This window comes from Neophocaena asiaeorientalis, unplaced genomic scaffold (genome assembly GCF_003031525.2).
Source record: "Neophocaena asiaeorientalis asiaeorientalis breed wild unplaced genomic scaffold, Neophocaena_asiaeorientalis_V1.1 scaffold226, whole genome shotgun sequence".
NCBI lineage: Eukaryota > Metazoa > Chordata > Mammalia > Artiodactyla > Phocoenidae > Neophocaena > Neophocaena asiaeorientalis.
In genome coordinates, this window is record NW_020173037.1 from 1,442,876 (window position 1) to 1,468,346 (window position 25,471).

Genomic DNA, 25,471 nt, shown 5'->3' on the forward strand with positions numbered 1-25,471 from the left:
CCAGGCAGCGTGGAGGAGGAGGGGGTTATGGTGAGGCTGAAGGTGGGGAGATGAATTTGAGGACTGGTGTGTCAGTCAGTATAAGAGACTAGGAGGGGAGCACGGGCTAAGACACTGTTTTCACTCTGCCCGGTCACCTCCATCCTGGTGTAAATGACAAGATCTGCGCCCACCCCCGCCTCACAGCACTGACGTCTCAGCATCACAACTGCTGCCCCGCCCCCCAGTCCTGCCTACAGTGGATTCTCCTCATTCATTCAGCGGATGTTGGAGTTGTGGTTTCTATGTTCCATGCACCAGTGTAGGTGTGGAAACGTGGCAGTGAACAAAACAAAGACTGTAGTAGGGGTTTATCTTCTCGTGGAGAGGACAGTCACTAAGTAAGCAATCGTATAAATAAATAGTGCACTAGATTGCAGTCAGCAGTATTGAGAATGAAGACAGCAGGGTGAAGGGTGGAGCTGTTGGTGCCGGTTCACCTGGGAGGATGCACTTCATGGGATGTCGCAGCTGCAGGGAGGGGCCTGGAGGAAGTGGCAGGGAGCAAACCATGAGAGGCTGTGCGAAGAGGTCCTGGGAGAGGCCCGGCAGGGCCCTGCATCCTGCTCGGGGGCATCATTGACACCGGGAGGGCATTTGACACTCTGAGGCTGGACAGCATCACCTTGGAAGAGACCGTATGGAGAAAAGTGCTCTGAAGTCTGAGGCTCCGTGCCTTCCAAAATGTATGGATTGCAGGAGAAATCAGCTGGAACCAACAGAAGAACCAAAAAGTATCGCTGGTGAGGAAAGAGACGAGAGAAGGGAGCGATCTGAAAGGCAGAGGAAGCCATGTGCCCAGAGAGAGAGGAGATGGTCAGCGTCGTCTTAGTTTCTATTGCAGTCCCGTCTGGGATCACAGGCTCAAGGCGAAGTGCACCTGCTGCTCCCACTGTCCAGTGGTCAGGGATCCGGGCACAGCTTGTCTCAAATACGGTCACCTTGGGGTGGGATATTCCACATGTGAAGTTTGGGAGGACACGATTCAGTCCATAGCGGACATACAACATGGGGAAATTAGGTCATCAAAAAGCTTTTAAAGAGTTTTAAATGGCAACAAAATACTATCCTGAATGTACGTAACACATTTTTTTAACCAATGATTCGTATTTGGACATGTAATCTGTTTTTGTTTTTAATATAACATTGTCGTACACATTCCTATGCATGGATATCTATTGATATGACTTATTTCCTTAAGCCCTACTTAGGCAAAAGGATGTGAATGATTTAGGCTTTAATACATACTGCTGAATGGCCCTCCCAGAAGGGCTGCAATATATGAAATATTATTGACCTGGAAAACAGAATGCCTGTGTCATGTCTGCCAACATTTGACTCAGTTAAAATTCCCAAAGATATGCTGCAATTACTGCAAACAATTTTCTTGAGAGTCCATTAGTGAAAACCTAAAAAACAAGAGCAGGTTCATAAGATGTGTCATGATATGGTCTGCTCTTGGAGAGTTCAGCAAGGGAGAAAAGAAAGAGCCCTCTCCATTTATAGGACTGAGGGATGAATTTACTTTACAATGGTACTATTTGAAGAAATGGCTAATTATCTTTCAAGTGCCCACCGTGCACATCCCCCAGGTACCTGCCAAGATTGCAAAGCACTAGAGCCAAGAGTGAGTCCCTGGAGTTTAAAGGAGATGAGACAGTTTGCAGGAAGATTCACAGTGATTCTTAGTGATGAGTAAACTCAAATAGTTTAGTAATTTCATTCAGTTGGATCCGTATTTCCAAATTCAGTTAATGATGTCTGAAGATTTTCACATGTAACAGAAAACCTTGTGGCTTTGCTGTATATTATAATGAAAGCTATCATTTTTGGCACCAGAGTAAAATGTCACACAATTCATTATGGCATTAAGGTAATATATTGTTCTATAAGGTCCCCGTTGAGATGGTTAGGGTCATGGGTCAATGAATAAGCATCTATGAGGCAAATCTTTGTTCTGTGCGATGCTAGAAATCAGGAAGTGTGAGAACCCCAACGCTGAAAGAGGCATCAGCTAACTCACTCAGCAGTTGTGGTGGTGGTGAAGAAGAAGGGTATTTGGAGGGGAACGGGACGCTCACATTGGGGATTGCTTGTCCCAGGTGTACCATGGTCACAGTTTCTTCTGAGGGTAAAGAAGTGCTATAGGTGACGCACCCTCCATCAGCCAGACTCCCTGTGAGTGTTCATCTTGAGCATGTATGTGTGTGTGTGTGTGTGTGTGTATGTGTGTGTGTGTGTGTAGATTTCTACCTCCTAAGCCAAAGCAGAATAGAATTTTATTTTATTTGTATTAAAATTCCACAAGACCACTTACGACATCTTTTAATAAGGGTCACTTGCCAACACATTTTTTAAAATTTTGCTGGTATAAAAAAATCTTGCTTGTTTTTGTCCTTGGTAAAAGCTATTTTCTTTCAGTGCTCTGATGGTTTAATTCCCTTTTTATGCCTTCCATACTTTACGTTGGGAATAAAGCTGTGATGTTGGTAATCTGGTTCTTCCCCGTGGCTAATTTAATATTTCTTTTTGTTTATACTATTATAAAGTTTCAATGTGATATTTTAAGGGTGGTTGTCTTCTTAATTATCTCTATTATTTTAATTTTCCTGAATCTGAAGGGTTAGTTATTTCAACAATTTTGGAAAATTATTAACCATTATGTCTTTAAATAGTGTCTCTCCACTGTTACATTTCTGAGATATGATGACCTTGAAACTGACTTAATCTTCCTCGTTGTTCTAGAAAATTTCGTTATTATCCTTTCAGAGATGGCTTCTGGCCAGGCTGTCTATTCTCACCTTTCAGAACTCAGAGTAGATGCACGTTAGTGTCTGACCTCTCATAATCTCCACATCTGGGTTGTTTTTATTCCACTTGCAGAGTATTTGCTTGAGAACTGCCTAATTCACTGATTGTTTCACTGTTCAACTCTTCATTAATCCTTGGTTATAACGTATGCCATTTTTATAAGATCGTCTTTTTCAAAGCTATCTGATAAATTTTGATAGAGTCTATTCTTACAGCTTCTTTTTCTAATTCACCTTTCAGTTGTTTAAACATATTCTACCTAGTCATTTTGTGTTTCCTAGTTGCCAATGACAGTTTCAGTGGTTTACAGTTCTGACTCTGTACGTGTTCCAATGTTATTAGTATCTGCCGATTGCTTTGTTTATGCTAATACTTCTTCACAAATGATGTCCTTTACCATTTGTTTATGCTTTTGACTGTGTTCTCATTTTCCATTTATCTTTGTCTCTGGGATTCTTGGTGTCCGGTTTGGTCATAATTAGAGCTGTTTACTAATATTCCGTGTCTCTCACTTAGCATAATGTCCACAGGGTTCATCCATATTGTCACAAATGTCAGAATTTCCTTATCTTTTACGGTTGAATAATATTTCATTATATGTATATACAACGTTTTCTTTATCCATTTATCTGTCAACAGACTTAGGTTTTTTCCCTGGCTTAGCTGTTGTAAATAATGCTACAGTGAACATGGCAGTGCAGGTATCTCTTTGAGATAATGATTTTATTTCCTTTAGATACACATGCAGAAGTGGGATTGCTGGATCAAATGGTAGTTCTGTTTTTAACTTTTGGATGAAATTTCATACTGTTCTCCATAGTTACTGTACCAATTTACATCCAGCAGTGTGCAAGGGTGAGCACGTATTTATGTGACTGTTGGCCATTTGTATGTCCTCTTTGGAAATATATCTAGACAGGGCCTTTGGCTATTTTAAAATCAGATCATACGATTTTTTTTCTATTGAGTTGTATGAACTCCTTATATATTTTGGATGTTACCCCATTATCAGATAGAAGGTTTGCAAATATTTTCTTTCATTCTATAAGTTGCCGTTTCATTTTTTACATATTTCTTTCACTGTGCATAAACTTTCTGGTTTGATGTAGCCCTGCTTGTTCACTTGTTTATTTTTGCTTTTGTTACCTGTGCTATTGGTGTCAAAACATCCAAAAATCACTGCCATGACCAAGTTCAAGGAGCTTTTTTTCCCTGTATTTTCTTGTAGGAGTTTTACCATTTTAGGTCTTATGCTTCTCCAAATTTGTAAAACATTAGCTCGTCTAAGAATGTTTTCTTGGGATCCTACTAAAAGGAAAATACTTTCACCTGCCCCTGGATTCCCAGAGCACTTTGGACTTCCATGTCATTTATTACTTTCTGATGTGCAGCATATATAAGATTCTTCTCTTCTACTTAACTGTAAGCTCATTTCTGTCTGAATTTACTTCAGCGATATTTGTCAAAGTGGTGTCCACAGGGCGTTGTGTGTGTGTTGGGGTCGGGGGAGTGAGACCCTCTTAGCAAGGCTGAGAGGTCAAAACTATATTCATGATAACACTAAGTTTTTATATCCCTGTTGGACTGTGTTTACATTTGCACCAGGTGCAAGAGCAATGGCGAGTAAAACTAGTGCCTTAGCATGAACCAAGGCAGTGGAACCAAACCATAGAGCAGTCACAATATTTTTCACTTCCACACACTCAGAGGTTAAAAAAGAACTACAATCACAGTGTCAGCCAGGCTGTGTTATCCTCCTGAGTTTGGGGTCTTTCTCCAAGTGCGTTTGAGTCATTGGCAGAATCCCTTTCCCTGTGTGTAGGACCAGTTTCCCCATTCCCTGTGTGTGTGTCAGCCACTGGTTGCTCTGAGCTTATAGGGGGTGTGGGCATCTCTCAGCCAGGCAGCTCCCTTCTGCAAAGCCGGAAGAAGAGTGTGAATCTCTGACCCTTTGTGAGAGTTCCTACCTGACCAAGACTGGCCGCCTAGGACAATCCTTCTCAGATTGCTTAACTCAAAATTAATTGACTTGGGACATTACAGCTGCAAAATCCCTTCACCTCTGTCATCTAATGGAACCTCATCGCATGAGTAAGATATCAATACATCAGGGCCACGAGCTCAGCCCACAGTCACAGGGAGGGCGTCATCCACAGCGTGCACCAGGGCAGGAACTAGGAGCTATTCCAGAATTATTCCCGCCGCAGCCCGTGAGCTTATACTCTAGTTTAGGGTTCCCCACTTGGCCAAGGTTCAGCTTTCTCCGGGAAGTTTACTAGATAGCCATATTTATGGGTTTCTGTTTAAATCTGAATCAGATTCAGAATCTGAATGTATCTCGTGAATCAGATGTGTCTTTGTTGAACTATACCAGCAACTCCTGTGCAGCCAGCTGCATGTCCCTCCCTGGATCTTCCCCTGAGAATCACTGCTCTATTCAGTACGACATCTCACCTGGCTATCACTTTACTAAAGTATTATTTTCCAAACTACAGTTGGGTTCCTGAGAGGACAGATAACATAAATGGGATCATTAAAAATTAAGAGGCCGAAGCAGCAACCTCATTCTAGCCTTGAGAATCGGCAGTCTGTTGCTGAGGCCTTGATTTATAGAGGCCAGCCCCTCTCCCGTATTATAAAACTGAGTTAATAGCTATGTCTCATCAAAAATAGTAATCACCTCTTGGCATCAAATCAATAGGCTTTTCCTCACAACGAATGCTCTTAAATATTATCAATGATTTAAACCTGGAATCTAATTCTAAAGGCTGCAACGTTGGCAGTTTAGATCTAAATGCCAATTACTGGCAGACACGATTTTGGGCAGATTACCAAATATACTTTTGTGCTTCTTTTATAGCCAATTTCCCTAAAATCTGTTCTACAGAAATTAATCTTATGACATTAGCTATTTGGGATATAGTTACTACCTTATTGCTTCTTTTTTTGGTTTTTGGATTATTTTCATTGACATGTAATTGACTTAAAATATTATATTAGTTTCAGGTGTACAACATAGTGATTCAGTATTTTTATACATTACCAATTGGCCACCACCATAAGTCTAGTTGCCACCTGTCACCGTACAAAGCCATTACAGTATTACTGACTATATTCCCTACACGGTACATTCATCCCTGTGACTCATTTGGTTTGTAACTGGAAGTTTGCACCTCTTAATCTCCCTCACCTATTTCACTCATCCTCTAGCCTCTCTCTTCTGGCAATCACCTGTTTGTTCTTTGTATACGTAACTCTGTTTCTGTTTTGTTATCTTTGTTCGCTTGTTTTTTTTTTTTTTAAGATTCTGCATCTAAATGATATACATCCTTTGTCTTTCTCTGTCGGACTAATTTCAATCAGCATAATACTGTCTAGGTGCATCCATGTTGTAACTGCAAATGGCAAGATTCCAGGCTTTTCTGTGGCTGAGTAGTATTCCATTGTATATCTCTACCACAGCTTCTGTATCCATTCATCCATTGATGGGCACTTCACGTTGCTTTCATATATTGGCCATTATTAATAATGCTTCAGTGAACCTAGGAGTGAATATATCTTTTCTAATTAGTGTTTTTGTTTTCTTTGGAAAAATACCCAGAAGTCAATTTGCTGGATCTTCTGATACCTAGACAGAATATTTTTAATTTTTTGAGGACCCTCCATACTGTTTTCTATAGAGGCTGCACCAATTTACATTCCAACCAGTAGAATACTAGGGTTCCTTTTTTCCCACATCCTCACCAACACTTGTTATTTGTTGTCTTTTTGATTTGTTATTTCTTGTTTCTTTGATTTTTGTTATTTGTTGTCTATTTGTTAGTCATTCTGACAGGTGTGAGGTGACATCTCATTGAGGTTTTGATTTGCATTCCATGGTGATCAGTGTTGCTGAGCACCTTTTCATGTGCCTGTTGGCCATCTGTATGTCTTTGGAAAAATGTCTGTTCAGATTCTTTGCCCATTTTGTACACTGGTTGCTTTTTTACCCATATTAAGTTATATGAGTTCCTTGTATATTTTGGATATAAACCCATTATTGAATATATCGTTTGCAAATATCTTCTCCCATTCAGTAGGCAGCCTTTTTCTTTTGTTGTTAGTTTCTTTCATTGTGCAAAAGCTTTTCAGTCTGATATGGTCTGTTCTGTTTATTTTTGCTTTTGTTTCCATTGCCTGAGGACACATATCCAAAAAATATTACCAAGACTAATGTCAGAGTAATGTTTGACTAATGTCAAGACTAATGTTTATAACTAATGTTATGAACATAATGCTTATGTTTTCTTCTGAAATTTTTTGGTTTCAGGTCTTACATTTAAGTTTTTAATCCATTTTGAGTTTACTTGTGTATATGGAGTGGGAAAGTAGTCCAGTTTGATGCTTTCGCGTGTAGCTGTCTGGTTTTCCCTATACCATCTATTGAAGAGGCTGTCTTTTCCCATTGTATATTTTTGCCTCCTTTGTTGTATTCTTATCTCTCCTCTTGATGATTCACAAGGCTTTGAGAGAAACTGACAAGAAAATGTCGTAAAATTATATGTGATATAAGTGTGAATGGGACGCATGTGTTCCTTATGGATAAAGTGAGTAAATTTCAGTGTATAGATTTCACTCTTTCTCTTTTGAATGCTCACAGGCTTTTATTTTTGCTTTCTGCATCTAGACTACCCTCCAGAATGTTGAGATTGCCAGAAAGTGACCTCCGCAAAAGGAAAATATTACTCCACTGAAATTCAAGTAAGACCGTTACTTTTCAATAAGTCATTGTGAGTAAAGTTATTGCTCTGCCAGAGAATGTTATTTATTACCTACTTAGAATTTCCCAACATCAGGTATTGTATGTGTTCACTTCACATTATGCAAAGCCCATTCTACAGGATTTCAAAGTATCGTACCCTGCAAACCCCGACTGCGCCCATGACATATAAATGACGAGAGGGGCAAAGGCAGTTGTAAAGGGGGTGATGGAACTTCATTTAGGGTGGCTATTCCTAGCCTCGACACACCTGCAATCACAGGAGAGGATAAATGAGGAGGACAAACGGTACACTTGGTCTATAACACACACTCTACCCGCATCGCCTGCTGTCACACGGAGTACTTACAAACCACATGTCTCAGCATGCACTGTTGATGGATTTCTTACAGTCTCTGCCCTGACCTGTAGAATTTCACTTGTGCCTCCCACGTGTTTGTCCACATTTAGAGCTAGACTGGCTTTTCCCATCTGGATGGAAAACAGCCCCACGGACAAGAGCACACTGGGCAGCCGCTGTGTGAGCCGCCCTTGCAGCTGGCTCCCCTGCCCCTGGATGGCATGTGCTGCCCTGCCCACCAGGCTAAGGAGGGCTCAGCCTTCCCGGGCATTTTCCTTCTAATTGCCCAAACAAGGTTATTATAATACAAATACGTAATATCTGAACTGGTAAGTTTGAAGCTATTGCTGCTTTTCTGTGCTGTGAAGATGTTTGAGACCTTTGACCTTGTACTTTGATTCATCTGTCCCTGCTCTGCCCCGTCTTTGTGTTAAATGTCACATCTGCTCACAGGAGGTAGCTTCCGTTGGCCCATTTGCCTCCGGACTTGTTATTCAAATTCCCAGTCCTTTCGGCATATTTGTGATGTTAGAACCACTGGCTTCACTAGTAAAACATCTCTACTTCTAGTTGTGCCGACTGTATTGTCTATCATGGAAAAAATGACACAATTGTCAAATGCAAAGACGCTTAGTCTTGAGTCCAAGACTGACTTCATATTCAAGCAACTTTCTTCATGCTTTCTAACTCTGATCTGCACTCCACCAGCCTTGTTTACAAGGGGATCTGATGACTCTGCAGCCCGGGGGAGGTGTGGCTCCAGCCCTGGTGTCTGGGGACCCTGATCTCTGAGGTGGAAATGAGGAATGCTGACTTCCGTTACGGTTTTCGCTTATTGTTATTTCCATGAGAGTTTGAAGGAAAACACTCTAGTTTCTCTCTGTGACTCCAGCATCTACTATCATGCCAACATGTACAGGGTCCCAATAAATATTTCAGAAAAATTAGTAAGTTGATGACAGTGTTTCTGGAGTTGCATTCTGTGTATTTCAAAGACATCCTCCCATAGATAAAAGTCTGCTATGTTAGGGTAAATTCCTCTGATTACTCTCCTTTCCAGCTCCCAGTCAGTATGGGTGGATTTCTGGACGCTCGTGGCATTGCTTTCCTAAATGGACAGATTTTAGTATAAGCTGCTTTAGTCTTGATAATCCCATCTCTCCCTTATCTGGAAAATTCAGTCAAGAGAAAGTTGGATAATTCTGGCTGCTGAAGACCTATTGGCAGCCTCTCAGGGCTTAAAACACAGTTGTTTATGCATCTGTGTCTGGCTGTGAAGAAGATTCACAGGAAAGTCTTAAGGTCACTGTGAGATACCTTTGGTGATAAAGGAAATAACGAAAAGTTCTAAAATAAAGTCTCATACATGTTATCACTTTAAATGCTGAGTGTGGTATCGTAGCTGCAGGACAGAACTGGAGGAACCCTGGAATGTGGCAGCTAAACTGATGAGGCTGTGATGCTCTCCTGTGAGTGTGGACCGAGTTCTCCTACTTCCCACCTCCACTCGGCCCTCCTACTTTCTGCACTGCAGCTGCCTTCCTTGCTTGCAGGCTGGAGTAGTCCTGGGGATGGCCACCCTGTGCCCAGGTGATAAAGCCTCTGCTGCAGTCGGTGCCTTGTCTCCTAACGTCCCTGAGGGCTCCCCTCCGCTGCGTACAAGGGCCCATCGGTAGCATGGCCCCTGCCGTTCCCACAGAGCAGGAGTCATCAAAGTCCAGCTGGTCCAGCCTCGTTGGTTTCCTGAGCAGACTCAGAGATGCTGGTACCAAGCCGAAGTGCAGGGCTCCAAGCTCACTGGGCAAACACTGACCTTGAAACAGGGGCAGGGCTGGCTTCATGGGAGGGGGAACCACCGTGCACTCACAGGCACCAACAGCGCAGCCGCCACTGGTTTAATCTGCATTACAGTTCCCTCTGTGCTGCCAGGTTCCACAGGATTTGACAAATGCACCGTGTCAGGAAGTCACCACTATAGTATCAGAGAGAGGACTTTCACCACCTGCAAATACTCCCTGTGCTTCACCTACTCAGCTCTCCTCCTTCTAACCTTCTGGAAACCACTGATTTCTAATCATTTCTGCAGTCTTACCTTTTCCCAAATGTCCAGTGTTTAAGCCTTTTCACCTGGCTTCTTTCACTGAGCAATATGTATTTAAGATTCATCATGTCTTTTTGTGGCTTGATAGGTGATTTTTGTAAGCTGAGTCATATGCCACTCTATAGATGTACGTTTATTCCTTCGTCTGTTTGTTTATTCACTCACCTAAGAAAGAAATCATGACGAAAGCTATTATAAACATTCAGGTGCAGGTTTAATACATTTTGAACCATTTGGTTGAATACCTGCTAGTGCAACAGCTGCATCCATGGTAAGAATAGAGACAGTTTTGTAAGAAGCTGTAAAGCTGTCGTCCAGTTCCTGCCAACAGTGAGGGGAGTGCCTGACGTTCTGTATCCTCGCCAGCAACTGGTGGCGTCAGCTGTGACATTTTTTGTTTAGTTTTAATATTAAACTTTTATAGTATCTTTGTAAAATTAGGAACCCAAACATTTACAAGACACTTTAAAATATCCTCTCGGAGTAAGTAGAGATGTTTTCTTCCAAAATAAAAGTTTATTAACACTCTCCCAGGCGAATACACATCATGAGGAATACTTGGTAGGGGACAGTGACATTAAAGAGTTAAGAACAGAAGGTTTAAGTGGTTGTAATTTATGCAGGTTCTATGAGGGAGAGTCTAAGAAGCCATGGGAGAAACTGAGTGAGATTTCTTGTTTCTTCTCCTTTTCCACCTGCCCCCTCCTTCCTCTGTCTCTTCACACACACATACACACACACACACACACGCCGAGAACCTTAAGGAAATTGTAGGTGGTTGCCTAACATGTAAGTTTTGGAGCTAATAAATTGGAAAATGCAATTTAAAACAAGACAAGTGAATGCACAAATGAACAGATACAGTACGGAGCCTCTTCAAGCCATAGTGTATACTTCGTCAACGTTTATTCCACGTTGTCCTCCGCTTCTCTGCCAAGTGCAGCCACACCACTGGACATTTCTGACTTCTTGAGATTCCAGTTGTTCATAAAGTCTGTAACCACCACTCTTTCTCTCGCTTCACCCATTTTCTGGTGTTTATCTTTATTGCTGCTATCTGGATCTAGTTTTGTTTCATCCTAAATCTCATCTTTCCTCAATGCTGTGAACTCTGTGTGGTACTAATTATTCAAGGGAATCCTCTTCCCTCTGTTAAAAGCCTTCTTACCGTGCAAGACCCAAACACAAATCCCACCATCTTGCACAAAGTTTTCAGGTGTCCTAATCCTAATTAAGTATATTTTTCTATTCATTTGCATGATAACGCTTTAGATTAGGTTTGTCCGTTTTCCCTACCAGAGTGTGAAATCTTAGAAAGTCTTGCATTTTGCTTTATTTCTGATAGTCCTTGCTCAGCCCCAGTTATTTGATGTCTGAGCCCTGGGTCTCCAGGCTAACGCTGCTGGCGCTGACCAGCCTGGACCAGGTGTCCAGTGAACTTAACCTGCCTCAGACCTATGTCCCTATACCTTCTCCAGTCTCCACACCCATTTCTTTGCACCTCACAACCCTGAGATATTGCGCCCGGTTCTTTGAACCTGATCCTTGTGTTTGATTTTCCTAATGGACTTTAACATAAATGTGACCCCTGGTCCTTTTAGTTATCTCGATACAATTCTATCATCCGCCTTTGCACAAACTAAAGCTCCAAGAACCACCACCTGGATAGCATTTTCCTGTTCCACCTCCACAGATTGGCAGAGGGCGCTCAGCAGGTGCGTTAAGGCGCTATTTACGCGGTGTACATGCTTATTGTGTGTTTAATTGAATTGCGCTGAACTGGTATTTACATCACAGCTTCAACAAGTCACCATCTTGAGTATTTAAAGAAGAAAATAACGCTAGTACAGTGGACAATGGTTAATAGCTTTCTTATTCCTTTTTTACACTTTGTTTCTTTTTTAATGTGGTTGCTAATATGTGTATAAAAACGTTCAAGGTAAGGAAATGATGCGAAATTTCATCTGTAAGAGCGGCGCTGCACACAGCGTCCCTGTCTGTGCCGGGGCTCCAAGCGCTGGCTGGTCTGTCCCATCACGCGGCACTGGTGGAGCAGCCAGCCTGACTGCCTGGAGCCGGTGCTGAGCTGCTCTGCTTCTGAGTCCAACTCAACACTAGCAGTTTTCTCCCCACATTAGGTACATGTTCATTCCAGAACCCAAAGACAGCCCAGCAGAAATAGTACGAGGGGCCGGAAACAGCAACCTGTCCTTTACTGTGAAAGGGACTGTTGACAGTCTCCACCCACCGGGGCCCTAGAAACTTGGGAGGAACATACTGAATCCAACACGGATAAGATGGATTTACGGGTGAAATTAATAGAGTGGAAATACTTGCTCACTGTTAGCCTGTGGCTTTATTGTGTTTTCTAAAATACCCTTAGATGTCATAGATCAGTCGGTGTTTCTCAAAATAGAGCACACACTAGAATCACCCGGATGGCTGGTCACAGCTCAGGTTTCTGGGCCCCTGGCCCAGAGTTTCTGATTCAGTAAGTGTGAGCTGGAGCCTGAGAATTCGCATTTCTCAAAGTTCCCGGGTGCTGCTGAAGAAGGGAGCACGCTTTGAGAGCCACTAGAGACTGAGATGGGTGACTCACCTTGCAAAGCAAGGTATGAGTTGACCATGCTGCGATTTGTCAGCTGATACCTGTCTGCTTCTTCCTGAGTTTGTTCTGTGGGTAAGGGGAGCTGACAGCAGTCACACTCCAGGCTACGAGGTGCTCTAAGGCCCTGCCCAAACTCCTGCTTGTGACATTTACACAGCAGAACCGAACGCTCAGTACATTTCAGGAGAGATTCAATTTTAGTATGAATATTGAATATTCTACGCACAAAATATAGTATCTTTACAAAAAAGCATAAAAATAAAAAGAGAAAAGATTTCAAATTGATGTCAGTAGCAGACCTAAGAACTGAGGTTCTTTGACTCTTAATTCTAAATTCTTTCCTGAGATAAGTTCTAATGTAGGCTGATTCTCCTCTAGAGAACATTTGAGTGAGGATTACTTTGTGAACAATGGGCAGCATTTGGTTACGTTATGAGCATTTTCTGTTTTTAAGATTAAATTATCTGTAACAGTTGTTTGACAGCTTTCAAACATCCGTTCATCAACTCAACAAGCGTGTACTGAGTACCCGCTACACACCGTGGATATGGTTGAGATATAAATGTGCCTCTGTGCAGCCCGCAGTCCAGTGATTTGTAACTGGGTCTTTACGGGGGAAGGCCATGCTTTGCTTCTGATTCTTCCTAGAACAGTTTTATATTTCACTGCGTAAGATGGTATGTGTAGCGCAAAATTCAGCTGTCAACCGTGCTTTATGACTGAGGAGGTCGGTCAGAACAAAACTAGTAAAACTCATGTTTCATGTTTTCTGCTCCTCAAATTACAATTCAGATTGATTTTTATTCAGTGCGTCATATTAAAAAATAAAGGGATATTTTGGATTCTCTCCAAAAGATATATTTCTGTGTCACAAACTCAGACGGCTGCTGAAGCAACCAACCTGCACTACTCAATCAAGGGACAGTTGTTGTGTGCCATGAAAATTAAGTACGTACTCATTTAAGTCGCTGTTGACGACGTTGGTAGCATCAGTCGGAGGGTGCCTGTTCCCAGTCTGTTGGCAATGCATAGCGCCAGTGGAACTGTTTCTCTTGAGGAAAGACATAAAGACTTGGCTATACCTAAGTAATCCGTCATATTTCAAATGGATGTCCTTTTCTGTTTGAAAACCTCAGAAAGGTACGGTCACAGCAGGTTCTCTTCTTATTTTTTCCCTAACATTTGCCAGTGTCTTTATTTTAAAGGTGTATTCTTTCAATAAATCTTCTGCACCCTCTTGCAGATGTGTACGCATGTTAACACATCCTAGCGACACAGATGGCAGAGCCTGCCCATGTCACAGATCATCAGGCTGGTCCTCTGGGGCAAGAGCTGTCAGCAGGTCAGCATCCCGGGCCAAGTGAGGGGCTGCCACCTGTTCGCTTCTGCAGTAGAGGAAGCAAGGTGGCCAGAGTGTCTGTAGGAAAAAGGTGGAGTGACAAGATAATGAGAGTGAATTGGGCTGCGGTAGAATAGTGCAGTTACATTACAAATGGCCTTTCGTTGCCCACAAGCCATGCTGGGTTAGAGTACTTTCTAGAGAAGCAGTTTGTTATTTTTTTCTTTTACTGCTCTTTTTCCAGATTTTACCAGTTCAGAAGTTTTCTGTTTTCATCTGTCTTGCCATATGTCATAAATACTCATTCTTTTTTAAAGCTGGCAGGTTTATGGGACTTTTTGTCAAAAACATTAGGCTGTTTTTTTTAATATTAGGCTGTGATTTTCCAAGAAACAAAAGGCTCAGAGAGGTGTCAAACTGCCTGTAGCTGTTTGGTGATGGTAAGAAGGCCAAAATTCTACTCTAAAAATGGTATTTATTCTCAGTTTGTTTCATCAGAATCAACATTGTAAGACAAGGGAGAGCAGCGCTTTGCAAATTTTTATTAATCTTGAAACCTCGAGTTCTTGGCCCTGGTTGTTCCCATGCTCCAGGTGAACGGGCCATTATTCAGTTCATTCCCCAGAGCGCAATTTGAAAGAGTTTGGCAAATCACTTACTTTGCTGTCTTTGGTTAATTAACTGCAAATTGTTTTGAAAACCCCACGCGTTTAACACAGAACTATGAGGGGAACCCATTCTGGAGATGAGATCAGTGACAACAATTACTGTTAAATGTTTGTCCTCAATAAATTCGTATATGATGACAGGACAGTAAAGGGCGGGGTCTCCACATCCCGCTGCGCTCACTTACCTCCCAGTGCTTACCAGACCCCGCGGAGTCCGAGACCGTGGACACGGCTACGTGTGGCCGGATGGCTGAGAGCGGGCGGCCCAGGCCGGCCATGGACGTCCTGGCGAGAGTGCCGGGCTGCTCGGCACTCACTCTGAGCAGAGCAGAAAATGGCAAGGAAAGGTTTGTGTGTCTGATTAGTTTTGTTTGTTTTTTTTGAGAACAAAACCGGAAGCAGTTTGTTGTCCTCAGATTCTACTGGCCTGGGAGGTGGGGACCTCTGGCTCAGCTCTCCTGTTCTCTGACTGGGAAATGGACTTCTGTTCTTTAGGCCTCAGTTATCGCACCTGTACAATAAGGAGCTTAGCCCCAATCCACCGTGACATTCTAATCCCACTTTCCCTAAGGATTAAGGTGGCAGCCTGCAGGCATAGGCATAGGATTAGTTTTGAGAATACAAATAAATTTGACAAATACAAAGTTAATCAGGCCTTTCTCTTACAGTGCGGTCATTTGCTTTATTTATCGTATTAACAAGAGCTAAATCTCTATGATGTTTCAAATACCTATAAACAGGTAAAGCAAGCAATGATTGTAGTATTTGTCTACAGTCTATAGTATTAATTTTAAAGCAAAGCTTCATTTTAACATTGGAAAAAATATTAAAATGTGATTCTACTTAGAAGACTTTCCTTGTGGCTTAGATTCACCTTTTGTCATTTGAAAGCTTAATTTCTTCTCAGATGCAACCAGGATGCTTACATTATTTTAGGTACCTTGTTAAAGCCTTTGAGTACTCTATCTTCCTATATTAATATAAAGATACAAATTCCTTGGTAGAAACATACATCAGTATAGTTTATTTAAAATAGCTATTCTGATTTCAGTGCTGTTTTCACAAAGGGGTAGTTACCCTCTTTATAAAGTACGTCACAAAACTCTAAGAGTTGAATCCATAAGATAAGGGTTTAGTGTTGTCCTTGGTAACAAGATATATGAATTATTACAATTTAATGAGTATCTTTTATGGAGGCCCTCTACTAATCGCTTTACACCTGATACTCATTTGATGATTTAAAGATGAACAAGGTGGCACGAATGAGAGGCTAAGAAAAGCTTATATGACATTATTGTGAACAGACCCCAGCCCTGCAAATGAACAAGATTTGCTTTCAAATGAAATTTTATGCATTCTGCATTTAATTAAATCTAGAAATGGCTTAAGAGAATTATAAAGCATAACAAAGTATGCTACTTTAGAATAACCACTAGAAACTTCATTTCCAGCCACTGCCCTAATTACGAACGGTTACAAGTATCCACTGTACATCAAGGAGTTAGAAGACATACCTATAGTTTATGTTGAGGTGGAAACATATTTCACTCCGTGAGCCAAAATGTGTTAGAATCTCTCAGCAAAGAAAGGGTACCAGTGACCAACTTGTTGTTTTAAATTCGGACAATATATTTAATTAAAGTCTATTTTTAGAGAATCACCTCATTATGTTCCACTTTTACTCTTGCCCTTAAAATGTTTCATTGCATACGTTTTAATTTTAAATTCGTTGCATGAATTGAAGTAATGAACCAAAAGCTGTGTTGTGACTATTATTTATGTGATTAAAAAGAAAATGTTATTTGTTTTCAACGGTGAAAAACTTGATGCTTTTGACTTTAAAATATTATTTATTTATAAAATGTGCATCAGATTCCAATGTGATAAGTTCTTCAAGATATGAAAGATGGTGTACCAAAGTGGATACATTTTAGAAAAAATTGGATTCAGCATGCAAAGACAAAGAAATCTAAGTATATGTGTATCTTTGACTTGAGTTTCTTTATTAATTTATATAACCCTCTTATTAACAGAAAGTTTTGTCTGCTGTCATGGCAGCAAAATTCGTCTATAATTTTATTTTTGGACTTTGTTTTAGTTACCAATTGCTGTGCATTAAATTAGCACAAACTTAACGTCTTACAATAACTTTTATTTATTGTCTCCAGGTGTCTGTGGGTCAGGAATCTGAGCGCAGCCTGCTGGGCCCTCTTCAGGGTGTTCTCGAGGTGTCATCCTAGGTGTTGGCCAGGGCTGGTGTCTCATCTAAAGTTCTCAGTGCTGCTTCTGATCCTATTTGTTTGAGTTATTCACTCTGGACCTCTCTCTTTGAGCCAATTAGATAAGAAGGAATCAATTAATTTAAACCACTTAAAACCACATAAGTAAGAAAGATAAAGAGAATTCATTACAGTGCAGGAGTCTGATATAGGAAGTATTCCGAGAGACCCTAGAGGTGCCCCCAGGATTACAGAGAGCTGCAGACACAGCAGCTGTTCAAAGAACGTAGCAACAAGCAGCAAAGTGTGAGATATAACACAGAGTTGTTTATTTGTGGGGGCATCTCTTTCATTGCATAACTTTGAAAATGTTTTCAGCTCTAATAATTTTGGAGTTTAGACCAACAGATTTCAGACTAGTCAGAAGGTAAAGTTATTTTCGGGGTCTTCAGAAAGCACACAGTCTAAAGCCATCACCTAGCCTTGACATTGCCAACCCTCCTGGTCAAACAAGAGGACCCACTCCTAGAAAGTTAAGACTCTTGCAGGGTTTCTAATCATGACAGTCACCATTTTTGATGGTGTTAATGACAGTTCCCTCTACCAGGATCATGGCTGTGATCTCCTCAGCGTCTTTGTGGGGGAGCCTGTCTTATCTCTACTTACTGCAGCTACTTATCCTCGGGGCCGTTGTGTGTGTGCAGAATCTAAGATGCTTTTGTTGGCTCAGCGTTTTTGCCTTTGTAAATGCATGCCGCTGTAATTTTGAATCCAAGCAGTCCCTCTCTCTTCTCACTCTACCGCATTTAAAAGAATAAAAGTAACAAGGGGTAACACTGGAAGCTGGAGGATGGAGAAAATTCAGTAGTGATGGCGAGATACTGAGGAACAATAAACTTAGTTATTTGAAAACAGGAAAAAGGGTTTAGAGTGATGGATGGTGACAGTGCAATACCCTGGTCTCCTATGGTCTGATGAATAATGTCATGGCCACCCAACACATTCACCAGTGCCAGAAGGTAGGGGAAAGTCACCATAGCACCCTGGAGACCCACGTCACACTGCTGGATTAACCTTCGGAATCACACTTGTACATCCAGAATACATTGAATCTGGGTCAGGTATTTTTTAATCATATTCTTGAAAAATCTAAATTCCATAAGAACTTTATTTCAGAACAGGGTCAGATCCCACCTATTTCAGGGAAATGGTCTAATCATTTTCTAAGAGTATTTACAGATATTTAGTAAAACGTTATCTCCCTCCTAGTGTGTAAACATTGTTTACGATTTTCTTCAGAATTCTGTTTTCTCATTGATCTTTAGCAGCCCACAGTGTCATTTAAATGATTGCAGACAAACATCAAATTTAAGAATGTTTCTGTGTGGTACAAGGTCATGTCCTTGTTCAGATCTAGGATGGGTGTCGTCCAGCACGAAACCTGTAATACTGCGTGTGTGTGTGTGTGTGTGTGTGTGTGCGTGCGCGCGCGTGTGTCCATGCCAGTGTACTTAGAACTATTTACATGAGATTGAGGACAGGAGCAGGTGAGTGTGGTGTGAGCTTACTAGTCGCATTGGGGAGTAACTTGGCACCTTCAAGGAGGGATATTCTATTTGCTACTCTGTTGAAAGACGAACCGAGGCATATTAAACATTGTGACAATTTATATGATCCAAGAATTGATTCCGTTCGGGCAGCACCAAACCTGAAGTGGTTAGGAGCCCTCCACCCACAGGGGCTGGGAAAGAAGCAGCAAGAAGTGGAGTGAGGAAACGATGAGATCAGCTGTATAAGCCGTTGCCTTGCTTGGAAAAGCCTATGGCTGTTTCTGATTGGTTATCCTTAGGTTTTGATTTCTTAACCTTGACGCATTTCGGGCTGAGGTTTCAGTTTGCTTATGTAGGCTGCTAAGGCACTAAAGCCACCTCAGTCTGATGGCTCCCTTGTTGAATTAACTTTTCTCATTTTAGGGCTATAGCTTTTCCTGCTCATAACTCAGTAACTTCAGTGAGAGAGACTGCTGATCATTAATTATTTTGAGCACATTGAGCAGGGCAGACATGAAAAAATGTTTTATATTAAATAAGTGGTTTACTGAAAGGATCTTGAGCATTGGGAAGAGGAAGAAAAAAGAGAAAAGAAATCTATAGATTCATACATTAATTATTGTAGAAAGTTTTGCCTTCAAATAAAATCTGTCTTAATGTTTTATGAAAAGGTCATGTTTAGTCATCCTTTTCTTCTATCTTATATTAAATTTTCATTATTATAATATTATTTCTACATCAGGAAGGAGAACAGATATAAAGAAGATAAATAAATAGACTGAGGGCAAAGAAATTAAAATAAATAATATTGTTTTATACAAACTGCAAGTGGGTATGAACTGCTCTAACAATTAACAGTTTAATAAATAGCAGAAGGATATAAATCAGAATTTTAAAAATAAATAAAATAAACTCAAAATGGATTAAAGACCTAAATGTAAGGCCAGACACTATCAAACTCTTAGAGGAAAACATAGGCAGAACACTCTATGACATAAATCACAGCAAGATCCTTTTTGACCCACCTCCTAGAGAAATGGAAATAAAAACAAAAATAAACAAATGGGACCTAATGAAACTTAAAAGCTTTTGCACAGCAAAGGAAAACATAAACAAGACAAAAAGACAACCCTCAGAATGGGAGAAAATATTTGCAAATGAAGCAACTGACAAAGGATTAATCTCCAAAATTTACAAGCAGCTCACGCAGCTCAATATCAAAAAAACAAACAACCCAATCCAAAAATGGGCAGAAGACCTAAATAGACATTTCTCCAAAGAAGATATACAGATTGCCAACAAACACAGGAAAGAATGCTCAACATCATTAATCATTAGAGAAATGCAAATCAAAACTACAATGAGATAACATCTCACACCAGTCAGAATGGCCATCATCAAAAAATCTACAAACGATAAATGCTGGAGAGGGTGTGGAGAAAAGGGAACCCTCTTGCACTGCTGGCGGGAAAGTAAATTGATACAGTTACTGTGGAGAACAGCATGGAGGTTCCTTAAAAAACGAAAAATAGAACTACAGCAATCCCACTACTGGGCATACACCTTGAGAAAACCATAATTCAAAAAGAGTCATGTACCGCAATGTTCATTGCAGCTCTATTTACAATAGCCAGGACATGGAAGCAACCTAAGGGTCCATCGACGGATGGATAAAGAAGATGTGGCACATATATACAATAGAATATTAGCCATAAAAAGAAACAAAATTGAGTCATTTGTAGTGAGGTGGATGGACCGAGAGTCTGTCATACAGAGTGAAGTAAGTCAGAAAGAGAAAAATAAATACCGTATGCTAACATATATATATGGAATCTAAAAAACAAACCAAAAAAATGGTCCTGAAGAACCTAGGGGCAAGACAGGAATAAACTCGCAGACCTACTAGAGAATGGACTTGAGCAAATGGGGAGGGGGAAGGATAAGCTGGGACGAAGTGAGAGAGTAGCATGGACATATATACACTACCAAACGAAAAACAGATAGCTAGTGGGAAGCAGCCGCATAGCACAGGGAGATCAGCTCAGTGCTTTGTGACCACCTGGAGGGGTGGGATACGGAGGGTGGGAGGGAGGGAGATAAGAGATGTGGGGACATATGTATATGTATAGCTGATTCACTTTGTTATAAAGCAGAAACTAACACACCATTGTAAAGCAATTATACTCCAATAAAGATGTTAAAAATAAATAAATAACTTAGCAGTTAAATGCTTTCTTCACCAGAGAACTTGCTATAATGCTTTTAAATTTCCCTGAGGCACTATGGTATGTTCCTGTATAGACCTTTAACTATTTGAACAAAGATAATAACATCTAGAAGGATCTAAAAATATAATTAAATATTAGATGTCAATTAATACAAATAAATTGCACTATTATTGATATTCTATAAATGCTCTCAGAAATGAGGAGAAAAATCCTCAGAAATGTGTCTGAAGAGGATCTTGGTTATATAAATATATGTGTAGAATTGGAATAATTGCTTCCCTCCAGAAATAATAGCTTTAGGTTCTAGAGAGAATTTAATTGCATATGTAAAAAGGCAATTTTTCCTAAACTCAGTGTCTATTCATGGCTTTGTTTTAAGATAGTGTTAATGTAGTTCTCAGGGAATGGAGACTCTCCAGAGGTTCTTGGTCCATATTTGCATTTGAATAAGCAGAGCCCCCTAAGAGAGAACAGGCACTTACACACCTGTGTTCTCCTTGCTTTAATCACAGCCTCAGTTGCCTGCTATGTAAGTTGCTCTGAGGTGAGGGCAGAAAATGCTTGAATCCCGAGGAGAGCATTATTATATCTCTTTTGTGTTTCTATCTTGTCTGCTTTTTTTTTTAAGAAAGCTCTGAAGAGTGAAAGATGTCTCAACTTGAATAGGTTTCTCTCTAGAATACCCATCCAGAGCTATCACCTTCGTATGAAGTGACATTTCTACAATTTACTCTTCTGGTTAATTTCTCTTTCTTGTGGAAAAATGTTTTTAATTGACATAACTTTGTGTAAGTTTAAGGTGAATAAGGTGATGATTTGATAGATTTGTATATGATCACCAAGGTAGGGTAAGCTCACATCCATCACGTCACTTAATTATTTCTTTCTTGTGGTGAGAACTTGTAAGATCTGCCCTCTTGCACCTTTGAAGTATATTGTACGGTGCTGCTGGCTGTAAGCACAGTAGTTGCATTAATTCGACCCCAAGAGTTTAGTCATCTTCTAAACTTTGATCAACACGTCCTCGATTCCTACAACCCCCAGCCCCTGGTAACCACCACTCTACTCTCTGTCTCGATGAGTTTGGCTTTTTCAGATTCCATGTATAAGTGAAAACATACAGCATTTCCTTCTCTGACTTACCTCACAGCATAATGACCTCATGGACCATCCATGTTGTTGCAAATGGCGGATTTCCCTATTTCTCGTGGCTTAATAATAGTTCATTGCATATCTAAAAAATCTTCTTAATTCATCCACTTATGGACACTTAGGAGGGTTCCCTATCATGGCTATTGTCCATAATGCTTCAATAAATATGGGGTATCCTGTTTACATTTCATTTGGATACACACCTCAAAGTGGGATTGCTGGATCATATTGTAGTTACATTTTTATTTAAAAATTAAAAATTTTAATTTTTACCACTGAACTAATTTACATTCTCACCAACAATCAAGAAGGATTCCCCTGTCTCTGGACTCTCTCACACACTGGTTATCTCTTGTCTTTTTTATAATAGCAATTCCAACAGGTGTGAGGCGATATCTCATTGTGGTTGTGATTTGCATTTATCTGATCATTAGTGATGTAATTACTGTTGTGTAAGGACTTACTAATGCCATTTTATTAATTATTTTCAGAATATTTTGTAGTATAAATTGTTCCTTTTTTTCCTTCTTATGATGCCTCCCTTTGTGAGTTGGTGATTTTCCACAACGTAATTGCAATTAGCTGTAATTAAAAATGCGTTAACATATTGAGTAATAACTAGATGGAGATAGATGGATAGAAAGATAGGTACAGAGATAGATAAATAGATATGATATAGAGGTAGATGATAGAGATAGATAAATAGATATAGATGAATAGATAGACAGCAAGAGGTAGATCTTGATATATGTAGAGATAGATAAGGCATGTGTATGTATATGGTTATAGGTACATATGTGTTTACATATATGTACATGTGTGTATATATATGGTTGTATATATAGTGTGTATTATATATAGTTATATATGAATAACAAGCTCTTTGCTAAGTAGGCTTTCTGTCAATTTCTAATCTCTAAGAAAATAAACTCAGTAGCACAGTAGAATCTCTGTCTCTGTCTGCCGCTTATACATGCAGCAAGCGTTTTCACATCTACCTGCCAGATATAACACCCCCAAAACTTCTCTCTTTCCTCTTTGTGCTCTTCTACATTGAATAAAAAAGCTGAAGACATTTTCCTCCAAATAATTGAGAACAGATAAATGTTACATTCTTCAGCCAGCCAGACTTGGATAAGGCAGCGAATAGAGACAGCTCAGATAAGAGGAAAAGATAGCTTGAAGGTTGCTTCTAGAAATGTTCTAAATTGGCCCGTTACCAATCATGACACGTTTGTTCTTTAACATCGTGCATTTCAGTTTTTATAAACTGTTCTGTAAAAAACTGTCATTCAGTTTTCATAAGAACCTCATACCCTCCGTAATTCTAGGAACGTTGTATAGATAAACAACTAGATGTCCAACAAATCAAGTTTCTATCCTGGCCTTCTGACTACGATCTCAGTACTTTTTCTTTGACACTTGGTCAAAGACTCTTGCGGATATTGGTCAAGTCAGGTGAGGTGTTCTGAGATTTTACAGAAGTAATTTACTAGTACAATCCCACCAACTACATCCCACCAACTACAGCATCAGAAATAATAAGGACATAAACAAGAGAATTTTTTGTATTGAGCTCATAGAACTCCTGAAATGAACTCCAGTTAATCACCTTCATATATTTTGGTGGATAAAGATCTGTAAGCAAATTACTGATATTAAACTTTTATCTCAAGATGTAAGTGAACTACACTTTTCGTTAAAATTGATGTTTTAATAACATGTTTTTTGTTGGTAAATTCTGAGCTTGAAGGAAGAATCTACTCACTTCCTCTACATATGCTTTTGGTTATCATTGGGTTTATTATCTGATTTACGTCTTTTCATTACACCTTTTCTAGTATGGATTTTTGAAATTTAATAATGTGATAATTTAAAATCTGCAGGAAGCATGTGGATGACAACTGTTTATTCAGTGGAACCATGAGAGGCGAACGGGTGACGCAGGGAACATTGTTTTCTAACTGTAATTTAACTTACTGAAATTCTCTTTCGAGGAATGCAAATCATCTTAACTGAATTACTTTTCTGACTCTTCCAATAACCGTGGAAAAAGTATGGAAGACATATAGTATTTAATTTACTTCAAATTGAATGTCAGTGTGTTTTTATCATTTAGAGAAACTTAGATATGTACTTTCAATAAATTTTACGTATTGTAACATAAATCATATTAAGTGAAAAAGAAAAATCCAAGAATTTTTATCCCCTGTATGAGAATATCTTTAGAACTTTTACCTAGGATCCCATTTCCTTTATCCTAAGGTTTGCATATACATAATTAGATTTTGTGTTGCCAGATAACTCTCCAGAATGATGAACCAGACTATTACTGTGGAGAAAAAAAAATTCTACTTCATTATGTCCTATTATCTTCCTTGCTTTTTCTCCCGTATTAAGGTTTTCAGTACCTCTCATTTAAAACTTTGAATATGAAGTTATGTGGGGACACGGTGCTTTTTCCCACAGTTGTAGAACTTTTCCTAATATTATCTGCTCTACAATAAGTTTTTCTGATTGATTTTGGTGGCATCTTGATTTATATATTTAGTTGCAACTCATAAATTGGTCCATCTTAAATCTCCTCATTGCATTCCTTTGGTGTCCGGAGCCGTACCAGCACCGCTGTGTTTGTTTCTTTGGCTTTGCAGCGTTTCTACGCACTTGTTTTCTGTTCAGGTTGAGCCCCGCGTCAGATGGCAGCACAGCCCACACGGCACGGTGGTCAGCTCTCCTGTTTGCTGCCTCTGCACCAGGCAAGTCCTCGTGTCAGTAACTGACTTCAGACTATTAGAAAGAAAGAGCATCTCCAGGTTAAACCTGCGGGCTCTGCAGGTGGGGAGGGGAAATCATGCACTCGGGCAGCTTGTCCTAGCAGCAGTTGTCTTTCCGTGTCCTGAGCTGCTACTGATTATTTCTCTGGGAGTGGGATGGCCAGTACAGGACAAGTGGAGCTGAATTAGAGACCTTCTCGGTCCTCCGTGTAATCTTCAGGCAGCTACACAGCCCACTCGGGTTCTGCAAGCCCCTGCATCCTCCTTTGCTTCAGTGTTTCATAAGGTAAATCTGGTGCAGTCCCAGCCCTGCTAGTTTACTTTTGTGACAGACGATAGATATCAAGGAAGTGTTTATAATAGAAAAGGAGACAGAATTATCGCCATCAGCAAAGTATAGTAAAGCATCCATTTCTTCCTTTATGTCATATTTTCTTTTAACTAACAATGTGAAGCTTCCAGAACTTTTTATTGACTAGCTTGAGAAGACAGCCTAAACAGCTATTAATGCTGCAATTCAGAGAATCAAAGTGTTCTTCTATGATCCCTCACTTTCCCCACAGCCCAAGTTATTATGACCTTGGATTTTCTGGTATCATAGTCACGAGGAGGTTCAGATCTGTCAGCAGAAAGTAAACAATATAGTAGAAGAGTGAAGGGATTTCAAAGCTAAACTGCCTGAGTTAATGTCTGTCTCCAACACTCTGTCATTGGGACCCTGGGGGCAAATTATTTTCATTTTTGTTGAAAATTTCACATGAAATGCTTAGTAGAGAATTTGCTTGTAGATTATGGTTAGGGTCATCTTACGTGAGAAGTGACATCCAAGGAGACTTAGTCATGCTTAGGTGTGGAATGCACTTTCTTGGGGAGAGACTTTCTT